Source organism: Anomaloglossus baeobatrachus, chromosome 4, assembly GCF_048569485.1.
Source record: "Anomaloglossus baeobatrachus isolate aAnoBae1 chromosome 4, aAnoBae1.hap1, whole genome shotgun sequence".
NCBI lineage: Eukaryota > Metazoa > Chordata > Amphibia > Anura > Aromobatidae > Anomaloglossus > Anomaloglossus baeobatrachus.
This window is the reverse complement of record NC_134356.1, coordinates 670,795,931-670,823,117: the sequence shown is the minus strand read 5'-3', so window position 1 is coordinate 670,823,117 and position 27,187 is coordinate 670,795,931. Positions and strand designations below refer to the sequence as shown.

General features: G+C 38.7%; 10 non-coding genes across 10 annotated transcripts; all 10 read left to right on the top strand.

The window, feature by feature from the left end:
- Window positions 1-2,676: 2,676 nt before the first annotated feature.
- Window positions 2,677-2,750, top strand: TRNAI-AAU (transfer RNA isoleucine (anticodon AAU)). Its single transcript has one exon. It is a non-coding gene; the product is annotated as a tRNA-Ile (tRNA).
- A 4,423-nt stretch (window positions 2,751-7,173) lies between these two features.
- On the top strand, window positions 7,174-7,247 carry TRNAI-AAU (transfer RNA isoleucine (anticodon AAU)). The gene has a single exon. It is a non-coding gene; the product is annotated as a tRNA-Ile (tRNA).
- Window positions 7,248-8,778: 1,531 nt separating this feature from the next.
- Window positions 8,779-8,852, top strand: TRNAI-AAU (transfer RNA isoleucine (anticodon AAU)). The gene has a single exon. It is a non-coding gene; the product is annotated as a tRNA-Ile (tRNA).
- Window positions 8,853-9,738: 886 nt separating this feature from the next.
- On the top strand, window positions 9,739-9,812 carry TRNAI-AAU (transfer RNA isoleucine (anticodon AAU)). The gene has a single exon. It is a non-coding gene; the product is annotated as a tRNA-Ile (tRNA).
- A 5,298-nt stretch (window positions 9,813-15,110) lies between these two features.
- Window positions 15,111-15,184, top strand: TRNAI-AAU (transfer RNA isoleucine (anticodon AAU)). Its single transcript has one exon. It is a non-coding gene; the product is annotated as a tRNA-Ile (tRNA).
- A 3,135-nt stretch (window positions 15,185-18,319) lies between these two features.
- TRNAI-AAU (transfer RNA isoleucine (anticodon AAU)) lies at window positions 18,320-18,393 on the top strand. Its single transcript has one exon. It is a non-coding gene; the product is annotated as a tRNA-Ile (tRNA).
- A 1,531-nt stretch (window positions 18,394-19,924) lies between these two features.
- Window positions 19,925-19,998, top strand: TRNAI-AAU (transfer RNA isoleucine (anticodon AAU)). Its single transcript has one exon. It is a non-coding gene; the product is annotated as a tRNA-Ile (tRNA).
- Window positions 19,999-21,212: 1,214 nt separating this feature from the next.
- TRNAI-AAU (transfer RNA isoleucine (anticodon AAU)) lies at window positions 21,213-21,286 on the top strand. Its single transcript has one exon. It is a non-coding gene; the product is annotated as a tRNA-Ile (tRNA).
- A 729-nt stretch (window positions 21,287-22,015) lies between these two features.
- On the top strand, window positions 22,016-22,089 carry TRNAI-AAU (transfer RNA isoleucine (anticodon AAU)). Its single transcript has one exon. It is a non-coding gene; the product is annotated as a tRNA-Ile (tRNA).
- A 2,649-nt stretch (window positions 22,090-24,738) lies between these two features.
- TRNAI-AAU (transfer RNA isoleucine (anticodon AAU)) lies at window positions 24,739-24,812 on the top strand. Its single transcript has one exon. It is a non-coding gene; the product is annotated as a tRNA-Ile (tRNA).
- The last annotated feature ends 2,375 nt before the right edge of the window (window positions 24,813-27,187 follow it).

Here is a 27,187-nt window from a genome sequence, read left to right as displayed (position 1 = left end):
CAAAACTAATCCAAGCAACTTGAAGCAAAATAGAAATATAATCTATTGTATGGCCAGAGATTTCAGATTCTAAGCGTTTTTTAAGAAGTTTTGGGCAACTGGAATTCAATATAACTGTAAATATTGACAGCTAAGTCTATCACTAATTGTAATGCAGGCAAAAACTAATCCAAGCAATGGCGTCATTTACTGGCTCATCACGTGACAAGTCAGAGTGGTTGGTGGCAACATATTGCTCATAATATAAAAAAAGCTTGTCAATTCTCATTTAAGATTGGTTCCTATGCTTTTGATGGGCTCTCTAAGAATTAGTCAACTTTCAACGTATTTTACCTTTCACTGTGGACAGATCAAGCTTTGAGAGGTCAGTAGCTGGCTCAAAATTAGAGCAAGTTAATTAAAAGAGAGTAGATATGGGGCAAACGTGGCCGGTTAGCTCAATCAGTTAGAGCGTGGTGCTAATATTGCCAAGGTTGCGGGTTCGACCCCTGTGCTGGCCATTCCTTTGGCTTTCTGTTCACATCCAGTGACTTTTGGAAAAAGATCCGTAGGTTTTATCCATCCAATATGTAAAATTAATTTACAAACCTGAAATAACTTGGTTAGAGTAAGAGAGTGGCCATGTTACATCGTCATTAACCTTAAAGTGTGACAGAGAAACAAATTGAAGCAAAATAGAAATATAATCTATTGTATGGCCAGAGATTTCAGTTTCTAAGTGTTTTTTAAGAAGTTTTGGGCAACTGGAATTCGATATAACTGTAAATATTGACAGCTAAGTCTATCACTAATTGTAATGCAGGCAAAACTAATCCAAGCAACTTGAAGCAAAATAGAAGTATAATCTATTGTATGGCCAGAGATTTCAGTTTCTAAGCGTTTTTTAAGAAGTTTTGGGCAACTGGAATTCGATATAACTGTAAATATTGACAGCTAAGTCTATCACTAATTGTAATGCAGGCAAAAACTAATCCAAGCAATGGCGTAATTTACTGGCTCATCACGTGTCAAGTTAGAGTGGTTGGTGGCAACATTTTGCTCATAATATAAAAAAAGCTTGTCTATTCTCATTTAAGATTGGTTCCTATGCTTTTGATGGGCTCTCTAAGAATTAGTCAACTTTCAACGTATTTTACCTTTCACTGTGGACAGATCAAGTTTTGAGAGGTCAGTAGCTGGCTCAAAATTAGAGCAAGTTCATTAAAAGAGAGTAGATATGGAGCAAAAGTGGCCGGTTAGCTTAATCGGTTAAACCGTGGTGCTAATAACGCCAAGGTTGCGGGTTCGACCCCCGTGGTGGCCATTCCTTTGGCTTTCTGTTCACATCCAGTGACTTTTGGAAAAAGATCCGTAGGTTTTATCCATCCAATGTGTAAAATTAATTTACAAACTTGAAATAACTTGGTTAGAGTAAGAGAGTGGCCATGTTACATCATCGTTAACCTTAAAGTATGACAGAGTAACGAATTGAAGCAAAATAGAAATATAATCTATTGTATGGCCAGAGATTTCAGTTTCTAAGCGTTTTTTAAGAAGTTTTGGGCAACTGGAATTCGATATAACTGTAAATATTGACAGCTAAGTCTATCACTAATTGTAATGCAGGCAAAACTAATCCAAGCAACTTGAAGCAAAATAGAAATATAATCTATTGTATGGCCAGAGATTTCAGTTTCTAAGCAATTTTTAAGAAGTTTTGGGCAACTGGAATTCGATATAACTGTAAATATTGACAGCTAAGTCTATCTCTAATTGTAATGCAGGCAAAAACTAATCCAAGCAATGGCGTAATTTACTGGCTCATCACGTGACAAGTTAGAGTGGTTGGTGGCAACATATTGCTCATAATATAAAAAAGCTTGTCAATTCTTATTTAAGATTGGTTCCTATGCTTTTGATGGGCTCTATAAGAATTAGTCAACTTTCAACGTATTTTACCTTTCACTGATGGACAGATCAAGCTTTGAGAGGTCAGTAGCTGGCTCAAAATTAGAGCAAGTTCATTAAAAGAGAGTAGATATGGGGCAAAAGTGGCCGGTTAGCTCAATCGGTTAGAGCGTGGTGCTAATAAAGCCAAGGTTGCGGGTTCGACCCCAGTGCTGGCCATTCCTTTGGCTTCTGTTCACATCCAGTGACTTTTGGAAAAAGATCTGTAGGTTTTATCCATCCAATGTGTAAAATTAATTTACAAACTTAAAAACACTTGGTTAGAGTAAGAGAGTGGCCATGTTACATCGTCATTAACCTTAAAGTATGACAGAGTAACGAATTGAAGCAAAATAGAAATATAATCTATTGTATGGCCAGAGCATTCAGTTTCTAAGCGTTTTTTAAGAAGTTTTGGGCAACTGGAATTCGATATAACTGTAAATATTGACAGCTAAGTCTATCACTAATTGTAATGCAGGCAAAAACTAATCCAAGCAATGGCGTCATTTACTGGCTCATCACGTGACAAGTCAGAGTGGTTGGTGGCAACATATTGCTCATAATATAAAAAAAGCTTGTCAATTCTCATTTAAGATTGGTTCCTATGCTTTTAATGGGCTCTCTAAGAATTAGTCAACTTTCAACGTATTTTACCTTTCACTGTGGACAGATCAAGCTTTGAAAGGTCAGTAGCTGGCTCAAAATTAGACCAAGTTCATTAAAAGAGAGTAGATATGGGGCAAAAGTGGCCGGTTAGCTCAATCGGTTAGAGCGTGGTGCTAATAACGCCAAGGTTGCGGGTTCGACCCCCGTGCTGGCCATTCCTTTGCTTTCTGTTCACATCCAGTGACTTTTGGAAAAAGATCCGTAGGTTTTATCCATCCAATGTGTAAAATTAATTTACAAACTTGAAATAACTTGGTTAGAGTAAGAGAGTGGCCATGTTACATCGTCGTTAACCTTAAAGTATGACAGAGTAACGAATTGAAGCAAAATAGAAATATAATCTATTGTATGGCCAGAGATTTCAGTTTCTAAGCGTTTTTTGAAAAGTTTTGGGCAACTGGAATTCGATATAACTGTAAATATTGACAGCTAAGTCTATCACTAATTGTAATGCAGGCAAAAATTAATCCAAGCAATGGCGTCATTTACTGGCTCATCACGTGACAAGTAAGAGTGGTTGGTGGCAACATATTGCTCATAATATAAAAAAAGCTTGTCAATTCTCATTTAAGATTGGTTCCTATGCTTTTGATGGGCTCTCTAAGAATTAGTCAACTTTCAATGTATTTTACCTTTCACTGTGGACAGATCAAGCTTTGAGAGGTCAGTAGCTGGCTCAAAATTAGAGCAAGTTCATTAAAAAAGAGTAGATATGAGGCAAAAGTGGCCGGTTAGCTCAATCGGTTAGAGCGTGGTGCCAATAACGCCAAGATTGTGGGTTCACCCCCGTGCTGGCCATTCCTTTGCTTTCTGTTCACATCCAGTGACTTTTGGAAAAAGATCCGTAGGTTTTATCCATCCAATGTGTAAAATTAATTTACAAACTTGAAATAACTTGGTTAGAGTAAGAGAGTGGCCATGTTACATCGTCGTTAACCTTAAAGTATGACAGAGTAACGAATTGAAGCAAAATTGAAATATAATCTATTGTATGGCCAGAGATTTCAGTTTCTAAGCGTTTTTTAAGAAGTTTTGGGCAACTGGAATTCGATATAACTGTAAATATTGACAGCTAAGTCTATCACTAATTGTAATGAAGGCAAAACTAATCCAAGCAACTTGAAGCAAAATAGAAAAATATTGTATTGTATGGCCAGAGATTTCAGTTTCTAAGTGTTTTTTAAGAAGTTTTGGGCAACTGGAATTCGATATAACTGTAAATATTGACAGCTAAGTCTATCATTAATTGTAATGCAGGCAAAAACTAATCCAAGCAATGGCGTAATTTACTGGCTCATCACGTGTCAAGTTAGAGTGGTTGGTGGCAACATTTTGCTCATAATATAAAAAAAGCTTGTCTATTCTCATTTAAGATTGGTTCCTATGCTTTTGATGGGCTCTCTAAGAATTAGTCAACTTTCAACGTATTTTACCTTTCACTGTGGACAGATCAAGCTTTGAGAGGTCAGTAGCTGGCTCAAAATTAAAGCAAGATCATTAAAAGAGAGTAGATATGGGGCAAAAGGGGCCAGTTAGCTCTATCGGTTAGAGCGTGGTGCTAATAACGCCAAGGTTGCGGGTTCGACCCCCGTGCTGGCTATTTCTTTGGCTTTCTGTTCACATCCAGTGACTTTTGGAAAAAGATCCGTAGGTTTTATACATCCAATGTGTAAAATTAATTTACAAACTTGAAATAACTTGGTTTGAGTAAGAGAGTGGCCATGTTACATCGTCGTTAACCTTAAAGTATGACAGAGTAACGAATTGAAGCAAAATAGAAATATAATCTATTGTATGGCTTGAGATTTCAGTTTCTAAGCATTTTTTAAGAAGTTTTGGGCAACTGGAATTCGATATAACTGTAAATATTGACAGCTAAGTCTATCACTAATTGTAATGCAGGCAAAAACTAATCCAAGCAATGGCGTCATTTACTGGCTCATCACGTGACAAGTCAGAGTGGTTGGTGGCAACATATTGCTCATAATATAAAAAAAGCTTGTCAATTCTCATTTAAGATTGGTTCCTATGCTTTTGATGGGCTCTCTAAGAATTAGTCAACTTTCAACGTATTTTACCTTTCACTGTGGACAGATCAAGCTTTGAGAGGTCAGTAGCTGGCTCAAAATTAGAGCAAGTTCATTAAAAGAGAGTAGATATGGGGCAAACGTGGCCAGTTAGCTCAATCAGTTAGAGCGTGGTGCTAATATTGCCAAGGTTGCGGGTTCGACCCCTGTGCTGGCCATTCCTTTGGCTTTCTGTTCACATCCAGTGACTTTTGGAAAAAGATCCGTAGGTTTTATCCATCCAATATGTAAAATTAATTTACAAACCTGAAATAACTTGGTTAGAGTAAGAGAGTGGCCATGTTACATCGTCGTTAACCTTAAAGTATGACAGAGTAACAAATTGAAGCAAAATAGAAATATAATCTATTGTATGGCCAGAGATTTCAGTTTCTAAGTGTTTTTTAAGAAGTTTTGGGCAACTGGAATTCGATATAACTGTAAATATTGACAGCTAAGTCTATCACTAATTGTAATGCAGGCAAAACTAATCCAAGCAACTTGAAGCAAAATAGAAATATAATCTATTGTATGGCCAGAGATTTCAGTTTCTAAGCATTTTTTAAGAAGTTTTGGGCAACTGGAATTCGATATAACTGTAAATATTGACAGCTAAGTCTATCACTAATTGTAATGCAGGCAAAACTAATCAAAGCAACTTGAAGCAAAATAGAAATATAACCTATTGTATGGCCAGAGATTTCAGTTTCTAAGTGTTTTTTAAGAAGTTTTGGGCAACTGGAATTCGATATAACTGTAAATATTGACAGCTAAGTCTATCACTAATTGTAATGCAGGCAAAAACTAATCCAAGCAATGGCATAATTTACTGGCTCATCACGTGACAAGTTAGAGTGGTTGGTGGCAACATATTGCTCATAATATAAAAAAAGCTTGTCAATTCTTATTTAAGATTGGTTCCTATGCTTTTGATGGGCTCTCTAAGAATTAGTCAACTTTCAACGTATTTTACCTTTCACTGTGGACAGATCAAGCTTTGAGAGGTCAGTAGCTGGCTCAAAATTAGAGCAAGTTCATTAAAAGAGAGTAGATATGGGGCAAAAGTGGCCGGTTAGCTCAATCGGTTAGAGCATGGTGCTAAAAAAGCCAAAGTTGCAGGTTCGACCCCAGTGCTGGCCATTCCTTTGGCTTCTGTTCACATCCAGTGACTTTTGGAAAAAGATCCGTAGGTTTTATCCATCCAATGTGTAAAATTAATTTACAAACTTGAAATAACTTGGTTAGAGTAAGAGAGTGGCCATGTTACATCGTCGTTAACCTTAAAGTATGACAGAGTAACGAATTGAAGCAAAATAGAAATATAATCTATTGTATAGCCAGAGCATTCAGTTTCTAAGCGTTTTTTAAGAAGTTTTGGGCAACTGGAATTCGATATAACTGTAAGTATTGACAGTTAGGTCTATCACTAATTGTAATGCAGTCAAAAACTAATCCAAGCAATGGCGTAATTTACTGGCTCATCACGTGACAAGTTAGAGTGGTTGGTGGCAACATATTGCTCATAATATAAAAAAAGCTTGTCAATTCTCATTTAAGATTGGTTCCTATGCTTTTGATGGGCTCTCTAAGAATTAGTCAACTTTCAACGTATTTTACCTTTCACTGTGGACAGATCAAGCTTTGAGAGGTCAGTAGCTGGCTCAAAATTAGAGCAAGTTCATTAAAAGACAGTAGATATGGGGTAAAAGTGGCCGGTTAGCTCAATCAGTTAGAGCGTGGTGCTAATAATGCCAAGGTTGTGGGTTCGACCCCCGTGCTGGCCATTCCTTTGGCTTTCTGTTCACATCCAGTGACTTTTGGAAAAAGATCCGTAGGTTTTATCTATCCAATGTGTTAAATAATTTACAAACCTGAAATAACTTGGTTAGAGTAAGAGAGTGGCCATGTTACATCGTCGTTAACCTTAAAGTATGACAGAGTAACGAATTGAAGCAAAATAGAAATATAATCTATTGTATGGCCAGAGATTTCAGTTTCTAAGTGTTTTTTAAGAAGTTTTGGACAACTGGAATTCGATATAACTGTAAATATTGACAGCTAAGTCTATCACTAATTGTAATGCAGGCAAAACTAATATAAGCAACTTGAAGCAAAATAGAAATATAACCTATTGTATGGCCAGAGATTTCAGTTTCTAAGCATTTTTTAAGAAGTTTTGGGCAACTGGAATTCGATATAACTGTAAATATTGACAGCTAAGTCAATCACTAATTGTAATGCAGGCAAAAACTAATCCAAGCAATGGCGTAATTTACTGGCTCATCACGTGACAAGTTAGAGTGGTTGGTGGCAACATATTGCTCATAATATAAAAAAAGCTTGTCAATTCTCATTTAAGATTGGTTCCTATGCTTTTCATGGGCTCTCTAAGAATTAGTCAACTTTCAACGTATTTTACCTTTCACTGTGGACAGATCAAGCTTTGAGAGGTCAGTAGCTGGCTCAAAATTAGAGCAAGTTCATTAAAAGAGAATAGTTATGGGGCAAAAGTGGTCGGTTAGCTCAATCGGTAAGAGCGTGGTGCTAATAACGCCAAGGTTGCGGGTTCGACCCCCGTGCTGGCCATTCCTTTGCTTTCTGTTCACATCCAGTGACCTTTGGAAAAAGATCCGTAGGTTTTATCCATTAAATGTGTAAAATTAATTTACAAACTTGAAATAACTTGGTTAGAGTAAGAGAGTTGCCATGTTACATCGTCGTTAACCTTAAAGTATGACAGAGTAACGAATTGAAGCAAAATAGAAATATAATCTATTGTATGGCCAGAGATTTCAGTTTCTAAGCGTTTTTTGAAAAGTTTTGGGCAACTGGAATTCGATATAACTGTAAATATTGACAGCTAAGTCTATCACTAATTGTAATGCAGGCAAAACTAATCCAAGCGACTTGAAGCAAAATAGAAATATAACCTATTTTATGGCCAGAGATTTCAGTTTCTAAGTGTTTTTTAAGAAGTTTTGGGCAACTGGAATTCGATATAACTGTAAATATTGACAGCTAAGTCTATCACTAAATGTAATGCAGGCAAAACTAATCCAAGCAACTTGAAGCAAAATAGAAATATAATGCATTGTATGGCCAGAGATTTCAGTTTCTAAGTGTTTTTTAAGAAGTTTTGGGCAACTGGAATTCGATATAACTGTAAATATTGACAGCTAAGTCTATCACTAATTGTAATGCAGGCAAAAACTAATCCAAGCAATGGCGTAATTTACTGGCTCATCACGTGACAAGTTAGAGTGGTTGGTGGCAACATATTGCTCATAATATAAAAAAAGCTTGTCAATTCTCATTTAAGATTGGTTCCTATGCTTTTCATGGGCTCTCTAAGAATTAGTCAACTTTCAACGTATTTTACCTTTCACTGTGGACAGATCAAGCTTTGAGAGGTCAGTAGCTGGCTCAAAATTAGAGCAAGTTCATTAAAAGAGAATAGATATGGGGTAAAAGTGGCCGGTTAGCTCAATCGGTTAGAGCGTGGTGCTAATAACGCCAAGTTTGCGAGTTCCACTCATGTCCTGGCCATTCCTTTGGCTTTCTGTTCACATCCAGTGACTTTTGGAAAAAGATCCTAAGGTTTTATCCATCCAATGTGTAAAATTAATTTACAAACTTGAAATATCTTGGTTAGAGTAAGAGAGTGGCCATGTTACATCGTCGTTAACCTTAAAGTATGACAGAGTAACGAATTGAAGCAAAATAGAAATATAATCTATTGTATGGCCAGAGATTTCAGTTTCTAAGCGTTTTTTTAAAAGTTTTGGGCAACTGGAATTCGATATAACTGTAAATATTGACAGCTAAGTCTATCACTAATTGTAATGCAGGCAAAAACTAATCCAAGCAATGGCGTCATTTACTGGCTCATCACGTGGCAAGTCAGAGTGGTTGGTGGCAACATATTGCTCATAATATAAAAAAAGCTTGTCAATTCTCATTTAAGATTGGTTCCTATGCTTTTGATGGGCTCTCTAAGAATTAGTCAACTTTCAACGTATTTTACCTTTCACTGTGGACAGATCAAGCTTTGAGAGGTCAGTAGCTGGCTCAAAATTAGAGCAAGTTCATTAAAAAAGAGTAGATATGGGGTAAAAGTGGCCGGTTAGCTCAATCGGTTAGAGCGTGGTGCTAATAACGCCAAGGTTGTGGGTTCGACCCCCGTGCTGGCCATTCCTTTGCTTTCTGTTCACATCCAGTGACTTTTGGAAAAAGATCCGTAGGTTTTATCCATCCAATGTGTAAAATTAATTTACAAACTTGAAATAACTTGGTTAGAGTAAGAGAGTGGCCATGTTACATCGTCGTTAACCTTAAAGTATGACAGAGTAACGAATTGAAGCAAAATAGAAATATAATCTATTGTATGGCCAGAGATTTCAGTTTCTAAGCGTTTTTTAAGAAGTTTTGGGCAACTGGAATTCGATATAACTGTAAATATTGACAGCTAAGTCTATCACTAATTGTAATGCAGGCAAAACTAATCCAAGCGACTTGAAGCAAAATAGAAATATAACCTATTTTATGGCCAGAGATTTCAGTTTCTAAGTGTTTTTTAAGAAGTTTTGGGCAACTGGAATTCGATATAACTGTAAATATTGACAGCTAAGTCTATCACTAATTGTAATGCAGGCAAAACTAATCCAAGCAACTTGAAGCAAAATAGAAATATAATGCATTGTATGGCCAAAGATTTCAGTTTCTAAGTGTTTTTTAAGAAGTTTTGGGCAACTGGAATTCGATATAACTGTAAATATTGACAGCTAAGTCTATCACTAATTGTAATGCAGGCAAAAACTAATCCAAGCAATGGCGTAATTTACTGGCTCATCACGTGACAAGTTAGAGTGGTTGGTGGCAACATATTGCTCATAATATAAAAAAAGCTTGTCAATTCTCATTTAAGATTGGTTCCTATGCTTTTGATGGGCTCTCTAAGAATTAGTCAACTTTCAACGTATTTTACCTTTCACTGTGGACAGATCAAGCTTTGAGAGGTCAGTAGCTGGCTCAAAATTAGAGCAAGATCAGTAAAAGAGAGTAGATATGGGGCAAAAATGGCCGGTTAGCTCAATCGGTTAGAGCGTGGTGCTAATAACGCCAAGGTTGCGGGTTCGACCCCCGTGCTGGCCATTCCTTTGCTTTCTGTTCACATCCATTGACTTTTGGAAAAAGATCCATAGGTTTTATCCATCCAATGTGTAAAATTAATTTACAAACTTGAAATAACTTGGTTAGAGTAAGAGAGTGGCCATGTTACATCGTCGTTAACCTTAAAGTATGACAGAGTAACGAATTGAAGCAAAATAGAAATATAATTTATTGTATGGCCAGGGATTTCAGTTTCTAAGCGTTTTTTGAATAGTTTTGGGCAACTGGAATTCGATATAACTGTAAATATTGACAGCTAAGTCTATCACTAATTGTAATGCAGGCAAAAACTAATCCAAGCAATGGCGTCATTTACTGGCTCATCACGTGACAAGTCAGAGTGGTTGGTGGCAACATATTGCTCATAATATAAAAAAAGCTTGTCAATTCTCATTTAAGATTGGTTCCTATGCTTTTGATGGGCTCTCTAAGAATTAGTCAACTTTCAACGTATTTTACCTTTCACTGTGGACAGATCAAGCTTTGAGAGGTCAGTAGCTGGCTCAAAATTAGAGCAAGTTCATTAAAAGAGAGTAGACATGGGGCAAAAGTGGCCGGTTAGCTCAATCGGTTAGAGCGTGGTGCTAATAAAGCCAAGGTTGCGGGTTCGACCCCAGTGCTGGCCATTCCTTTGGCTTCTGTTCACATCCAGTGACTTTTGGAAAAAGATCTGTAGGTTTTATCCATCCAATGTGTAAAATTAATTTACAAACTTAAAATAACTTGGTTAGAGTAAGAGAGTGGCCATGTTACATCGTCGTTAACCTTAAAGTATGACAGAGTAACGAATTGAAGCAAAATAGAAATATAATCTATTGTATGGCCAGAGCATTCAGTTTCTAAGCGTTTTTTAAGAAGTTTTGGGCAACTGGAATTCGATATAACTGTAAGTATTGACAGTTAAGTCTATCACTAATTGTAATGCAGTCAAAAACTAATCCAAGCAATGGCGTAATTTACTGGCTCATCACGTGACAAGTTAGAGTGGTTGGTGGCAACATATTGCTCATAATATAAAAAAAGCTTGTCAATTCTCATTTAAGATTGGTTCCTATGCTTTTCATGGGCTCTCTAAGAATTAGTCAACTTTCAACGTATTTTACCTTTCACTGTGGACAGATCAAGCTTTGAGAGGTCAGTAGCTGGCTCAAAATTAGAGCAAGTTCATTAAAAGAGAATAGATATGGGGCAAAAGTGGCCGGTTAGCTCTATCGGTTAGAGCGTGGTGCTAATACCGCCAAGGTTGCGGGTTCGACTCCCGTGCTGGCCATTCCTTTGGCTTTCTGTTCACATCCAGTGACTTTTGGAAAAAGATCCGAAGGTTTTATCCATCCAATGTGTAAAATTAATTTACAAACTTGAAATAACTTGGTTAGAGTAAGAGAGTGGCCATGTTACATCGTCGTTAACCTTAAAGTATGACAGAGTAACGAATTGAAGCAAAATCTATATATATAATTGCCTTATTCTGTCTGTCTGTCTGTCTGTCATGCTCCAAAATTGTGTCACCGTGACAGTGTCACCGTGACATGTCCTTACGGTGACACAAAGCTGATTGGCCGCTGGGCTCGCCATGGCCCCGCCCCCCCACACCGATTGGCCGCTCGCCCAGGCTGCGCCCCCACACGGATTGGCCAGCCGCTCGCCCAGGCTCCGCCCCCCCCACAGATTGGCCTCTCGCCCCGACACCCTGCAGGCATTGGCAATTCCGCCACGCCCCGCCCCCCTCACGCAATGCACGTTAGCTCTGGCCCCACCCCCTCCCTCCTCCCGCGCATTTCTCGAACTGACACCGCTGTCACGGAGGTGAGTACGGTACTCCCTGCCCACCCCCCCCCCCCCCCCGCCCCCGCTCGCACAGGACTGGTGTGGATACGTTGCTAACCATGCTCGCATGGTTACAAGCGCTGTCACGGAGGTGAGTACTGTACTCCCTCCCCCCCCCCCCCGGCCCCCGCTCGCACGGCAGTGGTGGGAGTGGTGTGGATACGTTCGTATCAAGCCCATCAAGGTCCTGCTGCGCCAGAAGATCCACACACAAACATACACACACATCAGATCACACTCACACTCACTCTTACACACACCTCACACATACCTCACACACACCTCACATCGCATCCACATACTCACAACATCCTGGGATATCGCTTGCTTCTCGGCGGCGAAAATGTGCTGTTGTGATCTTCCAGGACCTGACGGAGGATCACATGGCCAGAAGCATGTGATATCCCCGGATGTTGTGAGTATGAGCGCGTAAGTGCGATATCGTCAGTGTCTGTGTGTGTGAGTGGATGCGATCCGGTGTGTGTGTGAGTGGATGCGATCAGGTGTGTGTGTGTGAGTGGATGCGATCGGGTGTGTGTGTGAGTGGATGCGATCGGGTGTGTGTGTGAGTGGATGCGATCGGGTGTGTGTGTGAGTGGATGCGATCGGGTGTGTGTGTGAGTGGATGCCATCGGGTGTGTGTGTGAGTGGATGCCATCGGGTGTGTGAGTGTCGGCAGAGGACCAGGCCGTGCTGGAAGAGACTGGGAGCAGAGAGGCTGATCATGGGGAAGAGGGGAATGCTGATGCTGAAGGAGGCTGGGATAGGAAGGCTGGGAGGAAGGAGGCTGGGACGAGAGAGGCTGATCCTGAGGAAGGCTGGGGACCGGAGGCTGATGCTGAGGGAGGCTGGAAAGACAGACGCTGAGCAAACGTGGTCCATCCGCCATACTGCGCACTCCCAAACGTGGTCCATCCGCCATACTGCGCACTCCCAAACGTGGTCCATCCGCCATGCTGCGCACTCCCAAACGTGCTCCATCCGCCATGCTGCGCACTCCCAAACGTGCTCCATCCGCCATGCTGCGCACTCCCAAACGTGCTCCATCCGCCATACTGCGCACTCCCAAACGTGCTCCATCCGCCATACTGCGCACTCCCCATCGTGCACCATCCGGCATGCTGCGCACTCCCAAGCGGATGGAGCATGATGGGGGGTGCGCAGCATGGCGGATGGAGCACGTTTCGGAGTGCGCAGCATGGCGGATGGAGCACGTTTGGGAGTGCGCAGCATGACGGATGGAGCACGTTTGGGAGTGCGCAGCATGACGGATGGAGCACGTTTGGGAGTGCGCAGCATGCCGGATGGTGCACGATGGGGAGTGCGCAGTATGGCGGATGGAGCACGTTTAGGAGTGCGCAGTATGGCGGATGGAGCACGTTTGGGAGTGCGCAGCATGGCGGATGGAGCACGTTTGGCAGTGCGCAGCATGGCGGATGGAGCACGTTTAGGAGTGCGCAGCATGGCGGATGGAGCACGTTTGAGAGTACGCAGCATGGCGGATGGAGCACGTTTGGGACTGCGCAGCATGGCGGATGGAGCACGTTTCGGAGTGCGCAGCATGGCGGATGGAGCACGTTTCGGAGTGCGCAGCATGCCGGATGGTGCACGATGGGGAGTGCGCAGCATGGCGGATGGAGCACGTTTGGGAGTGCGCAGCATGGCGGATGGAGCACGTTTGGGAGTGCGCAGCATGGCGGATGGACCACGTTTGAGAGTGCGCAGCATGGCGGATGGAGCACGTTTGAGAGTGCGCAGCATAGCGGATGGAGCACGTTTGGGAGTGCGCAGCATAGCGGGTGGAGCACGATAGGACGTGCACACCTCCCCCCAACACACACACACACGCGCACTGCACAACACACACACACTAGGAATCACAAACAACGCCCTACACAGACACCCACACACACAGACAACGCTGCACACACAAATATACGCACATACTGCACAACACACACATTGCTCAAAACATACCTCCCCCCAAAACACACCACACCCACACAAACCGCACAACACACACACACACACAACGCTACAGACACACAGCGCTCCACAAACAACGCAACACACGCAACACACATACAACACCGCTCTCACCCCCCGCGACACTCAGAACATGTACAGCGCCCTACACAAACACTTGGTAACTACACACAACAACATCTATATATATATATAACAAAAATCATACATTAACTACACAATACGTAAATTCTAGAATACCCGATGCGTAGAATCGGGCCACCTTCTAGTAGAAATATAATCTATTGTATGGCCAGAGATTTCAGTTTCTAAGTGTTTTTTAAGAAGTTTTGGACAACTGGAATTCGATATAACTGTAAATATTGACAGCTAAGTCTATCACTAATTGTAATGCAGGCAAAACTAATATAAGCAACTTGAAGCAAAATAGAAATATAACCTATTGTATGGCCAGAGATTTCAGTTTCTAAGCATTTTTTAAGAAGTTTTGGGCAACTGGAATTCGATATAACTGTAAATATTGACAGCTAAGTCAATCACTAATTGTAATGCAGGCAAAAACTAATCCAAGCAATGGCGTAATTTACTGGCTCATCACGTGACAAGTTAGAGTGGTTGGTGGCAACATATTGCTCATAATATAAAAAAAGCTTGTCAATTCTCATTTAAGATTGGTTCCTATGCTTTTCATGGGCTCTCTAAGAATTAGTCAACTTTCAACGTATTTTACCTTTCACTGTGGACAGATCAAGCTTTGAGAGGTCAGTAGCTGGCTCAAAATTAGAGCAAGTTCATTAAAAGAGAATAGTTATGGGGCAAAAGTGGTCGGTTAGCTCAATCGGTAAGAGCGTGGTGCTAATAACGCGAAGGTTGCGGGTTCGACCCCCGTGCTGGCCATTCCTTTGCTTTCTGTTCACATCCAGTGACTTTTGGAAAAAGATCCGTAGGTTTTATCCATTAAATGTGTAAAATTAATTTACAAACTTGAAATAACTTGGTTAGAGTAAGAGAGTGGCCATGTTACATCGTCGTTAACCTTAAAGTATGACAGAGTAACGAATTGAAGCAAAATAGAAATATAATCTATTGTATGGCCAGAGATTTCAGTTTCTAAGCGTTTTTTGAAAAGTTTTGGGCAACTGGAATTCGATATAACTGTAAATATTGACAGCTAAGTCTATCACTAATTGTAATGCAGTCAAAAACTAATCCAAGCAATGGCGTCATTTACTGGCTCATCACGTGGCAAGTCAGAGTGGTTGGTGGCAACATATTGCTCATAATATAAAAAAAGCTTGTCAATTCTCATTTAAGATTGGTTCCTATGCTTTTGATGGGCTCTCTAAGAATTAGTCAACTTTCAACGTATTTTACCTTTCACTGTGGACAGATCAAGCTTTGAGAGGTCAGTAGCTGGCTCAAAATTAGAGCAAGTTCATTAAAAAAGAGTAGATATGGGGTAAAAGTGGCCGGTTAGCTCAATCGGTTAGAGCGTGGTGCTAATAACGCCAAGGTTGTGGGTTCGACCCCCGTGCTGGCCATTCCTTTGCTTTCTGTTCACATCCAGTGACTTTTGGAAAAAGATCCGTAGGTTTTGTCCATCCAATGTGTAAAATTAATTTACAAACTTGAAATAACTTGGTTAGAGTAAGAGAGTGGCCATGTTACATCGTCGTTAACCTTAAAGTATGACAGAGTAACGAATTGAAGCAAAATAGAAATATAATCTATTGTATGGCCAGAGATTTCAGTTTCTAAGCGTTTTTTAAGAAGTTTTGGGCAACTGAAATTCGATATAACTGTAAATATTGACAGCTAAGTCTATCACTAATTGTAATGCAGGCAAAACTAATCCAAGCGACTTGAAGCAAAATAGAAATATAACCTATTTTATGGCCAGAGATTTCAGTTTCTAAGTGTTTTTTAAGAAGTTTTGGGCAACTGGAATTCGATATAACTGTAAATATTGACAGCTAAGTCTATCACTAATTGTAATGCAGGCAAAACTAATCCAAGCAACTTGAAGCAAAATAGAAATATAATGCATTGTATGGCCAAAGATTTCAGTTTCTAAGTGTTTTTTAAGAAGTTTTGGGCAACTGGAATTCGATATAACTGTAAATATTGACAGCTAAGTCTATCACTAATTGTAATGCAGGCAAAAACTAATCCAAGCAATGGCGTAATTTACTGGCTCATCACGTGACAAGTTAGAGTGGCTGGTGGCAACATATTGCTCATAATATAAAAAAAGCTTGTCAATTCTCATTTAAGATTGGTTCCTATGCTTTTGATGGGCTCTCTAAGAATTAGTCAACTTTCAACGTATTTTACCTTTCACTGTGGACAGATCAAGCTTTGAGAGGTCAGTAGCTGGCTCAAAATTAGAGCAAGATCATTAAAAGAGAGTAGATATGGGGCAAAAGTGGCCGGTTAGCTCAATCGGTTAGAGCGTGGTGCTAATAAAGCCAAGGTTGCGGGTTCGACCCCAGTGCTGGCCATTCCTTTGCTTTCTGTTCACATCCATTGACTTTTGGAAAAAGATCCATAGGTTTTATCCATCCAATGTGTAAAATTAATTTACAAACTTGAAATAACTTGGTTAGAGTAAGAGAGTGGCCATGTTACATCGTCGTTAACCTTAAAGTATGACAGAGTAACGAATTGAAGCAAAATAGAAATATAATTTATTGTATGGCCAGGGATTTCAGTTTCTAAGCGTTTTTTGAAAAGTTTTGGGCAACTGGAATTCGATATAACTGTAAATATTGACAGCTAAGTCTATCACTAATTGTAATGCAGGCAAAAACTAATCCAAGCAATGGCGTCATTTACTGGCTCATCACGTGACAAGTCAGAGTGGTTGGTGGCAACATATTGCTCATAATATAAAAAAAGCTGGTCAATTCTCATTTAAGATTGGTTCCTATGCTTTTGATGGGCTCTCTAAGAATTAGTCAACTTTCAACGTATTTTACCTTTCACTGTGGACAGATCAAGCTTTGAGAGGTCAGTAGCTGGCTCAAAATTAGAGCAAGTTCATTAAAAGAGAGTAGATATGGGGCAAAAGTGGCCGGTTAGCTCAATCGGTTAGAGCGTGGTGCTAATAAAGCCAAGGTTGCGGGTTCGACCCCAGTGCTGGCCATTCCTTTGGCTTCTGTTCACATCCAGTGACTTTTGGAAAAAGATCTGTAGGTTTTATCCATCCAATGTGTAAAATTAATTTACAAACTTAAAATAACTTGGTTAGAGTAAGAGAGTGGCCATGTTACATCGTCGTTAACCTTAAAGTATGACAGAGTAACGAATTGAAGCAAAATAGAAATATAATCTATTGTATGGCCAGAGCATTCAGTTTCTAAGCGTTTTTTAAGAAGTTTTGGGCAACTGGAATTCGATATAACTGTAAGTATTGACAGTTAAGTCTATCACTAATTGTAATGCAGTCAAAAACTAATCCAAGCAATGGCGTAATTTACTGGCTCATCACGTGACAAGTTAGAGTGGTTGGTGGCAACATATTGCTCATAATATAAAAAAAGCTTGTCAATTCTCATTTAAGATTGGTTCCTATGCTTTTCATGGGCTCTCTAAGAATTAGTCAACTTTCAACGTATTTTACCTTTCACTGTGGACAGATCAAGCTTTGAGAGGTCAGTAGCTGGCTCAAAATTAGAGCAAGTTCATTAAAAGAGAATAGATATGGGGCAAAAGTGGCTGGTTAGCTCTATCGGTTAGAGCGTGGTGCTAATACCGCCAAGGTTGCGGGTTCGACTCCCGTGCTGGCCATTCCTTTGGCTTTCTGTTCACATCCAGTGACTTTTGGAAAAAGATCCGAAGGTTTTATCCATCCAATGTGTAAAATTAATTTACAAACTTGAAATAACTTGGTTAGAGTAAGAGAGTGGCCATGTTACATCGTCGTTAACCTTAAAGTATGACAGAGTAACGAATTGAAGCAAAATTGAAATACAATCTATAGTATGGCCAGAGATTTCAGTTTCTAAGCGTTTTTTAAGAAGTTTTGGGCAACTGGAATTCGATATAACTGTAAATATTAACAGCTAAGTCTATCACTAATTGTAATGCAGGCAAAACTAATCCAAGGGACTTGAAGCAAAATAGAAATATAATCTATTTTATGGCCAGAGTTTTCAGTTTCTAAGCGTTTTTTAAGAAGTTTTGGGCAACTGGAACTCGATATAACTGTAAATATTGACAGCTAAGTCTATCACTATTTGTAATGCAGGCAAAACTAATCCAAGCAACTTGAAGCAAAACAGAAATATAATCTATTGTATGGCCAGAGATTTCAGTTTCTAAGCGTTTTTTAAGAAGTTTTGGGCAACTGGAATTCGATATAACTGTAAATATTGACAGCTAAGTCTATCACTAATTGTAATGCAGGCAAAAACTAATCCAAGCAATGGCGTAATTTACTGGCTCATCACGTGACAAGTTAGAGTGGTTGGTGGCAACATATTGCTCATAATATAAAAAAAGCTTGTCAATTCTCATTTAAGATTGGTTCCTATGCTTTTGATGGGCTCTCTAAGAATTAGTCAACTTTCAACGTATTTTACCTTTCACTGTGGACAGAATAAGCTTTGAGAGGTCAGTAGCTGGCTCAAAATTAGAGCAAGATCATTAAAAGAGAGTAGATATGGGGCAAAAATGGCCGGTTAGCTCAATCGGTTAGAGCGTGGTGCTAATAACGCCAAGGTTGCGGGTTCGACCCCCGTGCTGGCCATTCCTTTGCTTTCTGTTCACATCCAGTGACTTTTGGAAAAAGATCCATAGGTTTTATCCATCCAATGTGTAAAATTAATTTACAAACTTAAAATAACTTGGTTAGAGTAAGAGAGTGGCCATGTTACATCGTCGTTAACCTTAAAGTATGACAGAGTAACGAATTGAAGCAAAATAGAAATATAATTTATTGTATGGCCAGGGATTTCAGTTTCTAAGCATTTTTTGAAAAGTTTTGGGCATCTGGAATTCGATATAACTGTAAATATTGACAGCTAAGTCTATCACTAATTGTAATGCAGGCAAAAACTAATCCAAGCAATGGCGTCATTTACTGGCTCATCACGTAACAAGTCAGAGTGGTTGGTGGCAACATATTGCTCATAATATAAAAAAAGCTTGTCAATTCTCATTTAAGATTGGTTCCTATGCTTTTGATGGGCTCTCTAAGAATTAGTCAACTTTCAACTTATTTTACCTTTCACTGTGGACAGATCAAGCTTTGAGAGGTCAGTAGCTGGCTCAAAATTAGAGCAAGTTCATTAAAAGAGAATAGATAGAAGGCAAAAGTGGCCGGTTAGCTCAATCGGTTAGAGCGTGGTGCTAATAACGCCAAGGTTGCAGGTTCGACTCCAGTGCTGGCCATTCCTTTGGCTTTCTGTTCACATCCAGTGACTTTTGGAAAAAGATCCGAAGGTTTTATCCATCCAATGTGTAAAATTAATTTACAAACTTGAAATAACTTGGTTAGAGTAAGAGAGTGGCCATGTTACATCGTCGTTAACCTTAAAGTATGACAGAGTAACGAATTGAAGCAAAATTGAAATACAATCTATTGTATGGCCAGAGATTTCAGTTTCTAAGCGTTTTTTAAGAAGTTTTGGGCAACTTGAATTCGATATAACTGTAAATATTAACAGCTAAGTCTATCACTAATTGTAATGCAGGCAAAACTAATCCAAGGGACTTGAAGCAAAATAGAAATATAATCTATTTTATGGCCAGAGATTTCAGTTTCTAAGCGTTTTTTAAGAAGTTTTGGGCAACTGGAATTCGATATAACTGTAAATATTGACAGCTAAGTCTATCACTATTTGTAATGCAGGCAAAACTAATCCAAGCAACTTGAAGCAAAACAGAAATATAATCTATTGTATGGCCAGAGATTTCAGTTTCTAAGCGTTTTTTAAGAAGTTTTGGGCAACTGGAATTCGATATAACTGTAAATATTGACAGCTAAGTCTATCACTAATTGTAATGCAGGCAAAAACTAATCCAAGCAATGGCGTAATTTACTGGCTCATCACGTGACAAGTTAGAGTGGTTGGTGGCAACATATTGCTCATAATATAAAAAAAGCTTGTCAATTCTCATTTAAGATTGGTTCCTATGCTTTTGATGGGCTCTCTAAGAATTAGTCAACTTTCAACGTATTTTACCTTTCACTGTGGACAGAATAAGCTTTGAGAGGTCAGTAGCTGGCTCAAAATTAGAGCAAGATCATTAAAAGAGAGTAGATATGGGGCAAAAATGGCCGGTTAGCTCAATCGGTTAGAGCGTGGTGCTAATAACGCCAAGGTTACGGGTTCGACCCCCGTGCTGGCCATTCCTTTGCTTTCTGTTCACATTCAGTGACTTTTGGAAAAAGATCCATAGGTTTTATACATCCAATGTGTAAAATTAATTTACAAACTTGAAATAACTTGGATAAAGTAAGAGAGTGGCCATATTACATCGTCGTTAACCTTAAAGTATGACAGAGTAATGAATTGAAGCAAAATAGAAATATAATTTATTGTATGGCCAGGGATTTCAGTTTCTAAGCGTTTTTTGAAAAGTTTTGGGCAACTGGAATTCGATATAACTGTAAATATTGACAGCTAAGTCTATCACTAATTGTAATGCAGGCAAAAACTAATCCAAGCAATGGCGTCATTTACTGGCTCATCACGTAACAAGTCAGAGTGGTTGGTGGCAACATATTGCTCATAATATAAAAAAAGCTTGTCAATTCTCATTTAAGATTGGTTCCTATGCTTTTGATGGGCTCTCTAAGAATTAGTCAACTTTCAACGTATTTTACCTTTCACTGTGGACAGATCAAGCTTTGAGAGGTAAGTAGCTGGCTCAAAATTAGAGCAAGTTCATTAAAAGAGAGTAGATATGGGGCAAAAGTGGCCGGTTAGCTCAATCGGTTAGAGCGTGGTTCTAATAAAGCCAAGGTTGCGGGTTCGACCCCAGTGCTGGCCATTCCTTTGGCTTTTGTTCACATCCAGTGACTTTTGGAAAAAGATCTGTAGGTTTTATCCATCCAATGTGTAAAATTAATTTACAAAATTAAAATAACTTGGTTAGAGTAAGAGAGTGGCCATGTTACATCGTCGTTAACCTTAAAGTATGACAGAGTAACGAATTGAAGCAAAATAGAAATATAATCTATTGTATGGCCAGAGCATTCAGTTTCTAAGCGTTTTTTAAGAAGTTTTGGGCAACTGGAATTCGATATAACTGTAAGTATTGACAGTTAAGTCTATCACTAATTGTAATGCAGTCAAAAACTAATCCAAGCAATGGCGTAATTTACTGGCTCATCACGTGAAAAGTTAGAGTGGTTGGTGGCAACATATTGCTCATAATATAAAAAAAGCTTGTCAATTCTCATTTAAGATTGGTTCCTATGCTTTTGATGGGCTCTCTAAGAATTAGTCAACTTTCAACGTATTTTACCTTTCACTGTGGACAGATCAAGCTTTGAGAGGTCAGTAGCTGGCTCAAAATTAGAGCAAGTTCATTAAAAGAGAATAGATAATGGGCAAAAGTGGCCGGTTAGCTCAATCGGTTAGAGCGTGGTGCTAATAACGCCAAGGTTGCGGGTTCGACTCCCGTGCTGGCCATTCCTTTGGCTTTCTGTTCACATCCAGTGACTTTTGGAAAAAGATCCGAAGGTTTTATCCATCCAATGTGTAAAATTAATTTACAAACTTGAAATAACTTGGTTAGAGTAAGAGAGTGGCCATGTTACATCGTCGTTAACCTTAAAGTATGACAGAGTAACGAATTGAAGCAAAATTGAAATACAATCTATTGTATGGCCAGAGATTTCAGTTTCTAAGCGTTTTTTAAGAAGTTTTGGGCAACTGGAATTCGATATAACTGTAAATATTGACAGCTAAGTCTATCACTATTTGTAATGCAGGCAAAACTAATCCAAGCAACTTGAAGCAAAACAGAAATATAATCTATTGTATGGCCAGAGATTTCAGTTTCTAAGCGTTTTTTAAGAAGTTTTGGGCAACTGGAATTCGATATAACTGTAAATATTGACAGCTAAGTCTATCACTAATTGTAATGCAGGGAAAAACTAATCCAAGCAATGGCGTAATTTACTGGCTCATCACGTGACAAGTTAGAGTGGTTGGTGGCAACATATTGCTCATAATATAAAAAAAACTTGTCAATTCTCATTTAAGATTGGTTCCTATGCTTTTGATGGGCTCTCTAAGAATTAGTCAACTTTCAACGTATTTTACCTTTCACTGTGGACAGATCAAGCTTTGAGAGGTCAGTAGCTGGCTCAAAATTAGAGCAAGATCATTAAAAGAGAGTAGATATGGGGCAAAAATGGCCGGTTAGCTCAATCGGTTAGAGCGTGGTGCTAATAACGCCAAGGTTGCGGGTTCGACCCCCGTGCTGGCCATTCCTTTGCTTTCTGTTTACATCCAGTGACTTTTGGAAAAAGATCCATAGGTTTTATCCATCCAATGTGTAAAATTAATATACAAACTTGAAATAACTTGGTTAGAGTAAGAGAGTGGCCATGTTACATCGTCGTTAACCTTAAAGTATGACAGAGTAACGAATTGAAGCAAAATAGAAATATAATCTATTGTATGGCCAGGGATTTCAGTTTCTAAGCGTTTTTTGAAAAGTTTTGGGCAACTGGAATTCGATATAACTGTAAATATTGACAGCTAAGTCTATCACTAATTGTAATGCAGGCAAAACTAATCCAAGCGACTTGAAGCAAAATAGAAATATAATCTATTTTATGGCCAGAGATTTCAGTTTCTAAGCGTTTTTTAAGAAGTTTCGGGCAACTGGAATTCGATATAACTGTAAATGTTGACAGCTAAGTCTATCACTAATTGTAATGCAGGCAAAACTAATCCAAGCAACTTGAAGCAAAATAGAAATATAATGTATTGTATGGCCAGAGATTTCAGTTTCTAAGTGTTTTTTAAGAAGTTTTGGGCAACTGAAATTCGATATAACTGTAAATATTGACAGCTAAGTCTATCACTAATTGTAATGCAGGCAAAACTAATCCAAGCAACTTGAAGCAAAATAGAAATATAACCTATTGTATGGCCAGAGATTTCAGTTTCTAAGCGTTTTTTAAGAAGTTTTGGGCAACTGGAATTCGATATAACTGTAAATATTGACAGCTAAGTCTATCACTAATTGTAATGCAGGCAAAACTAATCAAAGCAACTTGAAGCAAAATAGAAATATAACCTATTGTATGGCCAGAGATTTCAGTTTCTAAGTGTTTTTTAAGAAGTTTTGGGCAACTGGAATTCGATATAACTGTAAATATTGACAGCTAAGTCTATCACTAATTGTAATGCAGGCAAAAACTAATCCAAGCAATGGCATAATTTACTGGCTCATCACGTGACAAGTTAGAGTGGTTGGTGGCAACATATTGCTCATAATATAAAAAAAGCTTGTCAATTCTTATTTAAGATTGGTTCCTATGCTTTTGATGGGCTCTCTAAGAATTAGTCAACTTTCAACGTATTTTACCTTTCACTGTGGACAGATCAAGCTTTGAGAGGTCAGTAGCTGGCTCAAAATTAGAGCAAGTTCATTAAAAGAGAGTAGATATGGGGCAAAAGTGGCCGGTTAGCTCAATCGGTTAGAGCATGGTGCTAAAAAAGCCAAGGTTGCGGGTTCGACCCCAGTGCTGGCCATTCCTTTGGCTTCTGTTCACATCCAGTGACTTTTGGAAAAAGATCCGTAGGTTTTATCTATCCAATGTGTAAAATTAATTTACAAACCTGAAATAACTTGGTTAGAGTAAGAGAGTGGCCATGTTACATCGTCGTTAACCTTAAAGTATGACAGAGTAACGAATTGAAGCAAAATAGAAATATAATCTATTGTATAGCCAGAGCATTCAGTTTCTAAGCGTTTTTTAAGAAGTTTTGGGCAACTGGAATTCGATATAACTGTAAGTATTGACAGTTAGGTCTATCACTAATTGTAATGCAGTCAAAAACTAATCCAAGCAATGGCGTAATTTACTGGCTCATCACGTGACAAGTTAGAGTGGTTGGTGGCAACATATTGCTCATAATATAAAAAAAGCTTGTCAATTCTCATTTAAGATTGGTTCCTATGCTTTTGATGGGCTCTCTAAGAATTAGTCAACTTTCAACGTATTTTACCTTTCACTGTGGACAGATCAAGCTTTGAGAGGTCAGTAGCTGGCTCAAAATTAGAGCAAGTTCATTAAAAGACAGTAGATATGGGGTAAAAGTGGCCGGTTAGCTCAATCAGTTAGAGCGTGGTGCTAATAATGCCAAGGTTGCGGGTTCGACCCCCGTGCTGGCCATTCCTTTGGCTTTCTGTTCACATCCAGTGACTTTTGGAAAAAGATCCGTAGGTTTTATCTATCCAATGTGTAAAATTAATTTACAAACCTGAAATAACTTGATTAGAGTAAGAGAGTGGCCATGTTACATCGTCGTTAACCTTAAAGTATGACAGAGTAACGAATTGAAGCAAAATAGAAATATAATCTATTGTATGGCCAGAGATTTCAGTTTCTAAGTGTTTTTTAAGAAGTTTTGGACAACTGGAATTCGATATAACTGTAAATATTGACAGCTAAGTCTATCACTAATTGTAATGCAGGCAAAACTAATATAAGCAACTTGAAGCAAAATAGAAATATAACCTATTGTATGGCCAGAGATTTCAGTTTCTAAGCATTTTTTAAGAAGTTTTGGGCAACTGGAATTCGATATAACTGTAAATATTGACAGCTAAGTCAATCACTAATTGTAATGCAGGCAAAAACTAATCCAAGCAATGGCGTAATTTACTGGCTCATCACGTGACAAGTTAGAGTGGTTGGTGGCAACATATTGCTCATAATATAAAAAAAGCTTGTCAATTCTCATTTAAGATTGGTTCCTATGCTTTTCATGGGCTCTCTAAGAATTAGTCAACTTTCAACGTATTTTACCTTTCACTGTGGACAGATCAAGCTTTGAGAGGTCAGTAGCTGGCTCAAAATTAGAGGAAGTTCATTAAAAGAGAATAGATATGGGGCAAAAGTGGTCGGTTAGCTCAATCGGTAAGAGCGTGGTGCTAATAACGCCAAGGTTGCGGGTTCGACCCCCGTGCTGGCCATTCCTTTGCTTTCTGTTCACATCCAGTGACTTTTGGTAAAAGATCCGTAGGTTTTATCCATCCAATGTGTAAAATTAATTTACAAACTTGAAATAACTTGGTTAGAGTAAGAGAGTGGCCATGTTACATCGTCGTTAACCTTAAAGTATGACAGAGTAACGAATTGAAGCAAAATAGAAATATAATCTATTGTATGGCCAGAGATTTCAGTTTCTAAGCGTTTTTTAAGAAGTTTTGGGCAACTGGAATTCGATATAACTGTAAATATTGACAGCTAAGTCTATCACTAATTGTAATGCAGGCAAAACTAATCCAAGCGACTTGAAGCAAAATAGAAATATAACCTATTTCATGGCCAGAGATTTCAGTTTCTAAGTGTTTTTTAAGAAGTTTTGGGCAACTGGAATTCGATATAACTGTAAATATTGACAGCTAAGTCTATCACTAATTGTAATGCAGGCAAAACTAATCCAAGCAACTTGAAGCAAAATAGAAATATAATGCATTGTATGGCCAAAGATTTCAGTTTCTAAGTGTTTTTTAAGAAGTTTTGGGCAACTGGAATTCGATATAACTGTAAATATTGACAGCTAAGTCTATCACTAATTGTAATGCAGGCAAAAACTAATCCAAGCAATGGCGTAATTTACTGGCTCATCACGTGACAAGTTAGAGAGGTTGGTGGCAACATATTGCTCATAATATAAAAAAAGCTTGTCAATTCTCATTTAAGATTAGTTCCTATGCTTTTCATGGGCTCTCTAAGAATTAGTCAACTTTCAACGTATTTTACCTTTCACTGTGGACAGATCAAGCTTTGAGAGGTCAGTAGCTGGCTCAAAATTAGAGCAAGTTCATTAAAAGAGAATAGATATGGGGCAAAAGTGGCCGGTTAGCTCAATCGGTTAAAGCGTGGTGCTAATAACGCCAAGGTTGCGGGGTCCACTCCTGTGCTGGCCATTCCTTTGGCTTTCTGTTCACATCCAGTGACTTTTGGAAAAAGATCCGAAGGTTTTATCCATCCAATGTGTAAAATTAATTTACAAACTTGAAATAACTTGGTTAGAGTAAGAGAGTGGCCATGTTACATCGTCGTTAACCTTAAAGTATGACAGAGTAACGAATTGAAGCAAAATTGAAATACAATCTATTGTATGGCCAGAGATTTCAGTTTCTAAGCGTTTTTTAAGAAGTTTTGGGCAACTGGAATTCGATATAACTGTAAATATTGACAGCTAAGTCTATCACTAATTGTAATGCACTCAAAACTAATCCAAGGGACTTGAAGCAAAATAGAAATATAATCTATTTTATGGCCAGAGATTTCAGCTTCTAAGTGTTTTTTAAGAGGTTTTGGGCAACTGGAATTCGATATAACTGTAAATATTGACAGCTAAGTCTATCACTATTTGTATGGCAGGCAAAACTAATCCAAGCAACTTGAAGCAAAATAGAAATATAATGCATTGTATGGCCAGAGATTTCAGTTTCTAAGCGTTTTTTAAGAAGTTTTGGGCAACTGGAATTCGATATAACTGTAAATATTGACAGCTAAGTATATCACTAATTGTAATGCAGGCAAAAACTAATCCAAGCAATGGCGTAATTTACTGGCTCATCACGTGACAAGTTAGAGTGGTTGGTGGCAACATATTGCTCATAATATAAAAAAAGCTTGTCAATTCTCATTTAAGATTGGTTCCTATGCTTTTGATGGGCTCTCTAAGAATTAGTCAACTTTCAACGTATTTTACCTTTCACTGTGGACAGATCAAGCTTTGAGAGGTCAGTAGCTGGCTCAAAATTAGAGCAAGATCATTAAAAGAGAGTAGATATGGGGCAAAAGTGGCCAGTTAGCTCTATCGGTTAGAGCGTGGAGCTAATAACGCCAAGGTTGCGGGCTCGACCCCCGTGCTGGCTATTCCTTTGGCTTTCTGTTCACATCCAGTGACTTTTGGAAAAAGATCCGTAGGTTTTATCCATCCAATGTGTAAAATTAATTTACAAACTTGAAATAACTTGGTTTGAGTAAGAGAGTGGCCATGTTACATCGTCGTTAACCTTAAAGTATGACAGAGTAACGAATTGAAGCAAAATAGAAATATAATCTATTGTATGGCCAGAAATTTCAGTTTCTAAGCATTTTTTAAGAAGTTTTGGGCAAATGGAATTCGATATAACTGTAAATATTGACAGCTAAGTCTATCACTAATTGTAATGCAGGCAAAACTAATCCAAGTGACTTGAAGCAAAATAGAAATATAATCTATTGTATGGCCAGAGATTTCAGTTTCTAAGCGTTTTTTAAGAAGTTTTGGGCAACTGGAATTCGATATAACTGTAAATATTGACAGCTAAGTCTATCACTAATTGTA